This window comes from Theropithecus gelada, chromosome 5 (assembly GCF_003255815.1).
Source record: "Theropithecus gelada isolate Dixy chromosome 5, Tgel_1.0, whole genome shotgun sequence".
NCBI lineage: Eukaryota > Metazoa > Chordata > Mammalia > Primates > Cercopithecidae > Theropithecus > Theropithecus gelada.
Window position 1 is genome coordinate 128,358,750 of NC_037672.1, and position 9,722 is coordinate 128,368,471.

The window sequence follows — 9,722 nt, forward strand, 5'->3', positions numbered from 1 at the left end:
ACTAGAGGACATACTGTTTAACACCCTAGAGTAAGCAGTGAGTCTGCATAGATAATTGAGCACAAAGAAAAAAGTAGCTTTCCCTAAGTGTCATACTCCTACTCTTCAAAGTTAGTGGTTAGATTTCAAAAATGTACTAACAGACATTTATATTACACTTTTTTTTCCATCTTAAGGAATACTAACTGAATGAACATTTTAAAATACATTCTCTGGTTACTTGTTTGTTGAACCATACGATAGTATAATTATATATATATATATACACACATATATATATATTTTTTTTAAGAAAACTTCTTTAGGTATTTATAATTTATAATTTTTATTTTTATTTTTTTCAGTAACAGTGTTGCAGTCTGTTTAGTCCTTAGTTCAGCTAGGTCAGAGTTCTTGTCCCATGAACAAGAAGAATGAGGCATGTGGACACTGGAGAGTAAGTAGAATAGGATTTATTAAGCAAAAGGAAAGCTCTCACCAAAGATAAGGGGCCTGAAAGCAGGTTGCCAGAAACAAAGCTGAGTTCTGCTGTGTCCTTCATGTAGCAGAGACCAGAAATTCTTCTCTGGGTTTTGCCCAAATGGGAAGAGTAAAGTTCCCTCCAAGGGGTGTTGAATCTGTGCATGCCTGGGGTTGGCCAGAGTGACTCCATTTTGGTTATAACCCATTAGTGCCTAAGCAAAACCCATAGTGGAGCAAAACCCACAATGCTCATGCCACGTGAATGACATTATAATAAGCTGGGTCAAATTAAGGGCATTTGGGTTGATTTATTGTTCCTGAGCCAAGGTTGGGACAGTCCCTTCTAAGCAACATCCTGGCACAAGGGGTCATTCTTAACCACATTAACAGAGGGAGTGTAGGTGCTGTTCTGAGGTTGTTCCTGTGAAGATTGCTTTTCTCTGTCCTTCTCCCGAGACCCTCCCTCTCTCTCTACCTAACCAGCCTCTAACTGCTTCCTCTCTCAACAGCACCCTAAGCCAAATGCACCAGATACATGGTTTAGCACACTGATTAAAAGGAATGAGCTGTAGTCAGGTTCAGTGGTTTGTGTTTTTACTCCCAGTCCCTTGGGTGGCTGAGGCAGGAGGATCATTTAAGCCCACAAGTTTCAGGCTGCAGTGAACTATGATATAGGACTATGCTTCAGTCTCAGCAACACATGAGACCCCTATCTCTAAAAAATAAAAATAAAATAAAAATAAAAACAGAAAAATTTAAATAAAAGGAAGAATAAACTGTATGTACTTCTCTAGAGTTACGAGGAATACAACTGTTGCTAGGTAAAGGAATGAATGAACAGCAACACTGTTCCACCAGAGCAATGGAGACATCAGCTATTATATGTGAAAGGTTTGCACCCTAACTTTAATTTATATAGAAACACTTTAGATCTTTTACACTATATGAAACATTCATTTATATTTTATAACACTAATTTCAATGGGTGCTTACTCAAAATTAATGGCTGAAATAAAGTTATGTGAGATTACATTTTTAGAAAATACATTACCAAAATCTGTATTTTTGAGCATGAACAGGCATGTTAAACTCATGATTCAAAAATGGTCTTAAAGCTCAGCATACCTCAAAATGTTTTGATCTTCCAAAATAATACCATTCATTTTCACAATATATAGAGTCAAATTTTATTTCATAAATGACATGAAGAAAGTGTAAGTAAAATACTTTTATCTTTTTAAAAAGAAATATTTTATAGGATATATTGTAAGTTTATTTTTACCTTGAACATAGATATAAAATGGCATTGGTAGTTTGGCCAAGTTATTACTTTCCTAATCTGTAAAATATGATTGGCACTAACTATCTGATAGAGCATTAATTCTCAGTGGATTGGTATTGCCTCACTTATTAATCAATTTTGCTCTTTTCACTGTGAAGAATAATTAATAATACCTGGTTGGCCTTTGGGATTCCAGAGGCAGCTTATTCCACACTGGAAAATACTTCACTAGATCATATGCCCAGTGAAATAAGTTTTCTAGTGGGTTCTAGAACAGGAAAGTGTTCAGTATATGACAAAAGAAGCTCTGCCACCCAATAATATTGACCAAGTAGACTCACTAATATTAGTTATATTAATAACTGAAAAAAAAAAATCTGCTGCAAAGAGGTTTGGCAAGCCCAGAAGGAGAAGCGAAACATTGGCTCTTGAGATCTTGAAGCAAGGCTTAGACTATCTGTAGCACATAATTAAATTCCATTTTAAAAACAACTTTTAACATGGCCTGGAAGTAATTAAGCACTTAAACAGTGAACACCAAGTGTCTATGTATTTGTAATTGACTATCAAGTCCTATCCTGGGGGGACCAAATCATAAAATCAAGCAGACTCAAGAAGAAATCTATATTATGCTTCGCAGTTGCATATCTGTTTTTAAGTAGGTGAAAAATCAAGGTGCAGTGGCACAGTTCCCAGAAACCATGTCATTCACTAATGCTGTAGTAGCAGCACAACCCTCCCTCAGTTCTATGGCTAATTGTTGGTCATATGTAATCAGCTGATAGAAAAGAAAAAAGCCTGGGCTTGGTTTACTGAAGGGTTGGCATGGGATACAAATGTAAGTGGAAGATGTAGAGTAGTTGCACTAAGCAATGCTCTCGAAAGGTATGCAGTATGGGAATTCTCCTCAATGACAAAGCTTCATATGTTAATCTAATTATCCATTTTATGTAGCACAGGAAGTTAACCAAGATTAGAATGTATATGGATACATGTGCTGTGTTAAATGTCCTAATTGAACGATCAGGAGGGCAGAAACAGGAAAATGGGAATATTGGGGAGAAGGAGAGTTGGAATAGAGGCAAGATGGTAGATATACGAAACTTGAAATAAAGTGTGAAAATCTTTGTATCAGATAGTAATTCCCCCTAAAAAAAATTCTCAGAAGAGACACCGTAGTTCAACTTCTTCCAATTCTACTTCTAGTTCTTATTAAAAAATGCATTCAAAATCAGATGATGGTATTATAAATTTCTATAAGATTGAGGAAAATACTATATTCCATATTGTTTTAAAATTATTTCTAAGGTTAAACTAAATACCTTACATTGTTCATTGCAATCCGAAATTAGTGAGTTTGCTTCTTGAATTGTGTAAAACCCCTTATATAAAATAGTTTGTTTATCGTATGTGTTTCTATCTCTCCCTTGTTCCTTGTTCAAAAAATAATGTGTTTTTGAATTATATTAGATATGACTGTGTAGTGTGTGGGAGGTACAAATGAAAATATAAAATCATTCTTTGCACTCTCCAAGCGACAGTTTAGAAAAATCAGTTGCTCCAAATTTGTTTATTCATGCAATAAGATATACATTAATTCAGCCATTAAATAAAAAGTTACTTAACACTTGCTATGTGACAAAACTCATACTAGGCACAAGATATTTCAAAAAGCAATTCCCATGGAGTCTATATTTCTCATATTTGATGTCAACATCAGGAAACTTATGAGTAGCCAAAGTATATTGACATAATGTCATAAGTGATGTAACAGTGGGAACATGGCATGGGGACATGTTTGGAGCAGGACTTACACTAAGTCTGAAGGCTTAAAGTTAAGGGCTAAAACGCATATACAAATTAGTCAGATGAAGACTAGGGCAACATGTTTAGACAGAGAGCTTAGTGGGGAGAGGGAGCAGCATGCTTAGGAAGGAAATTGAACACAAGATGGAGAGATTGGGGCATGTAAATAAGAAGTGGGACATGCAAATAAGAAGTGGAAGATGCAGAGAAGAAGGGATGGATGAGAAGCATTTCCCAAAAAGATTTTTCTTATAACTTAAAAAAATATCATATTTCAAAGGGGAGTAGTAATGAAGGGATTTAAGCAGGGAAGTGAGGGATAGATATGAGTTTTTACAAAATTTCTTATTTGCTACATGCACTTCTTAAAATTCAGTAATCATTTTAGTTTTCTTCTCATGCAACTTGATTTAAGTGTTGAGCAGTAAGTCCATACAATTGTCAAATACTCCAATTACATTACTGGTAAAGCCACCTACTAATCCCTAGGCTGTTTTTATTCTTTTAGCAATTTTCTAAGAGAGCTTATAAATTCATGGCTTAATTTAATTTTCATAAATAAAACATATGGTTTTGTGTCCTTAATATTTGACAGGCATATCTTCCAGGATTTGGAGATTGGCAGCAAACAAGGCATACCATCCCTGCTTTCAAAGACATAACCTAAAATATAAAAAAATTCTTGAAAAATAATCATTGCTCAAATGAAATTTTAGTATAAACAATATGTTAGTCCTGATTTAAATTATTCTCTCTTTTGCCGCACATTAAAGACATAGACTATCTCAGTATTTTAAAATGCTGAATGGTTTTGTTTCTGCTGACATATGAGGGATCTTTGAATAGGCACGGTAGTATGTTTCGACCTCTATAGGCTCTTCTTACTGTAGGATCCATGGGCTCCTTCTGTGCCCACCAGGGCTTTCTGTGATGTGAAGGCTATGACACTGATTTTGCTAGTGGGAAGTGCAGGAATCCTTGATTCTTAGTCTAACTTGGAGAAAGAATCATCCAAGTGACTGATTTAGTCAAAAAAAGAAAATTTATCGAAAGAAAATCTAGAGCAGAGAGTTTATTTAGAGAGACAGTACACTCTGAAGACATGAAGCGGAGTGGGCTGCTGAAGGGAAATGAGCCAGCAGCAGCCCAAGAGTTCCTTGTTGAGTTTTTAGGATGTCACATTGTTTCTTGAAATTCTCGTCTCTGACTTGTTTCTGCCTTTTTTCTTTGTCTAGATTTTCCACTTCTGTCTAAATCCCCTCCCTAGCCCCAGGTAGTCCCAACCCCAAGTTTGACAATTAATAAGTAGTTGGCGTGCATGTGCTGGCCAGTGCTGGATACAAATCTACCAAGTGGTTGCATTGCTCGTTAATGTCATACCAGGAAGGTGGTATGGTGTTGAAATCTACCCTTATTGCTTGTGTATTTCCTAGGAACTTCCTCCTTTGCCCTTTCTCCTTATCAATGTGCACCTAGCTACATTCTGACAGTTCATCTGCAATGTGAATGATTAGTGGCCATCTTAAGGGGCGTTTCTTTCTTAGGTGTTTTCCCTCCTCTCAGTTTACATTCAGCATGGATATTTCACATGATCTTAGAGATGTGAGATTTTCCACACCTCCCTTGTCTCAGGGTCTCCTCTCTCCTGCTCATGTGTGGCTATCTGCCTACTTTAACAATATTACTTTGTGACTTAGTAACACAACATTCCTGGGTTTCTCATCAAACAAACTCCTTTGGGAAAGAAAGGTCCTCTTTTCCTTTAAGAGGATTTTTTTTTTTTTTTTTTTTTTGTAAATTTTCCTCATTAGAATATACTTAAAATTAGAAAAAATTTGAGGGTAATATTTGTGTTAACTGAGTCTCTTTGGAAGAGACTCTCTCTCTATATATAGATAGACATCATATATATATATGATGTAGAATCATGTCTTCCAAAGGAAAAAAATAAGAAAAAATACAGTGTGGGGTTATATTATGCCCTATGCCCTATATATTTGCATTGACTGAAAAAGTTGATCCAACTTAAACATGATATTGTCTTTATTTCTAACAAGTCTGTTTCTTGTTACGATTACAAGAAATTGTAATTTCTCCTGATAATCCATTTACAGATATAAGTGCATGTTTTATAGGTACAAGGAGGCACTATTTTTATGTACAATCCACTTGAATGTGAGATAGAAACTACAATCCACTTGATTTCTGTTTGACAATGTATTTCTGGAGGTCAATTTAAAATTTCATCCCGCATTTGTTTTTGCAAAACTTTTCAGAAATTGTTAAAATTCCTTGTAATAAACAGAAAGAAAAAAAACTTAATACATCACCATGATTCTAAATAAACCCCTAGGAGGTTACATGTATTTTAATTCAGGTACATTGATATTATGGCAATAAGATTTATATATTGATATAGGTAGTTAGCTTAAAGGATTATGTTATCAGTCATTTACTAGAACACATGGTTTGATCTTTTTCAAAACATAATAACTATTTTTACTGCCATACTATAATTTTGTTATCATTAGCTAACACAAGAGTACAATAGTACTAAAATCTTACACTAAGACTTATTTTTATGTGATCATAAATGTTAGATGTAGAGTTGTTTAATTTATTAAAATCTTTATATTTTGTTATACTTATGTAACAATTATCATTCATATGCCTGAGTCACCTGTTTTGATTTCTGCTATCATGACATTAAAACCAAACTACTCCCAACTATTGTAATAGCTGACATCCACCTTTCATGTTCTATTTCTTCTGTCTTCTCTTCACACAATCCCAGTAACCAGGATCCCCACTAATACTATACGAAGACACACCCTAAATACTTAGATGGTCATGATTTTTTTTTGTTTGTTTGTGAATAATGCAATAGCCTAAATTTTGAGGGAAAAATACAGATATTTACAAGATATGTTTCCTCATATATTGGAATATTAATTTTGGCATGTGTGACACATCCTTTAAAGACAGTTCTTACTTTTTACTCTTTTACTCCACACTGGAATGAGCAGCACAACAACCCCTTCTATTATTTTTTAAGTCCATCTCCAAACATTTTCTTTCTTTGTTAGATGTCTCATCATCCTTAGCTATTATGTAGTGTGTGCACTGGATTGGACAACCTGATATGAGTTTTCATTTGGTTTAGTTGATTCAGAATTTACTGTTATTTTTCCTTCTAAACCCAACTTAAAGTAGTCTTGACACTTTGTACAATTGTATACAGACTTACCAGTTTTTTGGATAGTGCAATCATCTGAGTCTTTTTTTAAAACTCTACTTCATTCTAGCACATTATTGTCTTCCCCACCTGACTGGCTGCATGTTGCCACCACTGTTTATTGTATTCCCCGGGGAAGTGGACTGTGGAACCCTAGCTGTATGATGTTCTACCTGTGGTCTACTCATATACAGTATACAATTTCTTAACATCTTGCAGCTATGAGCCTTTGATAATTCTTAGAATAAAAGACACTGTGAACTTAGTACAACCAGAAACAATAATGTTTACTTCCAGTTTATGTTTATGGGAACCTATTTTATTTTCCTTATATCATTAACAAAATTGAAACAGAACTCTGTGACACAATGTAAAATATGTGCTTTACAAGTCTATAGTTACTAGATTGCTACTTGTAAATATAACTATATAATTCTGTGTTTTGCTTGTTATTCCTCATATCACTGACCTCAATCTGTGGCCAAAAGTAAAGAGACATTCTTAAAAAGTCATGGATCAAAAACAATGGATTTGTAATGAGGAAAGTAAAAAAATCATCCTACTACATTATAGCTTTAATTCATGTTTTACTTGTGGTTGTGACCTAATTTTCTTCCTTTTTCCCTCAAACTCCTTAAACATGTATATGCCTTCTGCTTTTACTTCCTATCCTTAGAAGTATGTATTTGATTCTCTCTCTCTCTATCTTTCTCTTAAGGTTTGAAAATTCACTCTTTCAATCACATATTTTTTTTTTTTTTAGGTTTTCTCTACTTCTGGTCTTTCTGTGGAATTTGGGTTATAGGGAAATTGTTGTATGGATGTTTAACCTTAGCATGGATGTTAAGGTTAAAGTAAATGGGTTTATTTTTATTTTTATTTATTTATTTCAGTATTTATTTGACAGATGATATTTTGGTTTTATTATGTATCACATGATGTTTTGAAGTACATATGCATTCCAGAATGGTTAAGTCTAGCTAATTAATGAATGCATTGCCTCATATAGTCATCTTTTTTTTTTTGGTGAAAGCAAAAACATCCACTCTTTAAATTTTCCAGAGCACAATATGTCCTCATTAACTATAGTCACCTTGCTGTACAATAGATCTTTTGAAATAATATTTCTTCTCTTTAACATTAATTATGCATCATTTGATAAACGTTCCATGCTCTACTCTCTCCTAATTTCCCCAGCTTCCGGTAACAACCATTGACTCTCTCTCTCTCTCTCTCTCTCTCTCTCTTTTTTCTTTGACACAAGGTCTCACTCTGTTGCCCAGGCTGGAGTGCAGTGGTGCAATCATGGTTCACTGAAACCTCAAACTCCAGGGTTCAAGCAATCTTCCCACCTCAGCCTCCTAAGTTGCTGGGACTACAGGTGCATGTCACCATGCCTAGACTCTTTTATAGAGACAGAGTCTTTCTTGCTTGGTTGCCCAGGCTAGTCTCAAACTCTTGGGCTCAAGCAAAACTCTCACCTTGTTCTCCCAAAATGTTAAGATTACAGGCATTGAGCTACTGCTCCTGGCTCTACGTATTTGAGACCCACTTTTTAAGATTCCACATATAGGGCCGGGCGCGGTGGCTCAAGCCTGTAATCCCAGCACTTTGGGAGGCCGAGACGGGCGGATCACGAGGTCAGGAGATCGAGACCATCCTGGCTAACATGGTGAAACCCCGTCTCTATTAAGAAATACAAAAAACTAGCCGGGCGAGGTGGCGGGCGTCTGTAGTCCCAGCTACTCGGGAGGCTGAGGCCGGAGAATGGCGTGAACCCGGGAGGCGGAGCTTGCAGTGAGCTGAGATCCGGCCACTGCACTCCAGCCCGGGCGACAGAGCGAGACTCCGTCTCAAAAAAAAAAAAAAAAAAAAAAAAAAAGATTCCACATATAAATGAGATCATGGAATATTTGTCTTTCTGTGCCTGACTTATTTCACTTAACATTACATCTTCCAGGTTCATTCGTGGTATTGAAAATGGCAGGATTTCATTCATTTTATGGATGAATAACATTCCATTAGGTGTATATACCATATTTTCTTTATCCATTAATCCATCAACAGACATTTAGGTTGATTTCACATACTACTGGCTTTTGTGAACAGTGCTGCGATAAATGTGGGGGGTGCAGGTATGTCCTTGACATACAGATTTCAATTCCTTTGGATATATATCCAGAAGCGAGATTGCTGGATCATGTGATAGTTCTATTATTATTACTATTATTATTTTTTTAGATGGAATCTCATTCTGTCATCCAGGCTGGAGTGCAGTGGTGCAATCTTGGCTCACTGCAACCTCTGCCTCCTGGGTTCAAGTGATTCTCCTGCCTCAGCCTCCCGAGTAGCTGGGACTACAAGCACATGCCACCACGCCCAGCTATTTTTTGTATTTTTTAGTAGAGACAAGGTTCCACCATATTGGCTAGGCTGATCTTAAACTCCTGACCTCGTGATATGCCCTCCTCAGTCTCCCAAAGTGCTGGGATTATAGGCATGAGCCAACACACCGGGCCAATAGTTCTATTTTTAATTTTTTGGGGAATCTTTTTCTTATTGTCCATAATGATTGCACTAATTTACATTCTCACCAACAGTGTGCAAGGATTCTCTTTTTCTACATCCTCATAAACACTTGTCTTCTTTTGTCTTTTTGGTAATGGCCATTTTACCTGGGGTAAGGTGATATCTCATTGTGGTTTTGGTTTGTATTTCCCTGATGGATTAGTGATGCTAAGCATTTTTTAAATATACCTCTTGCCCATTTGTATGTCTTATTTAAAGAAATATCATTTCAGGTATTTGTACATTGTAAAATCAGGTTATTTGTTTGTTTGTTTTTGCTATTGAATTGTTTGTGTTCCTTCTATACTTTGGATATTAACCACATGTCAGATGTATAGCTTTCAAGTTTTGAGGATTAGGCTAAATAAT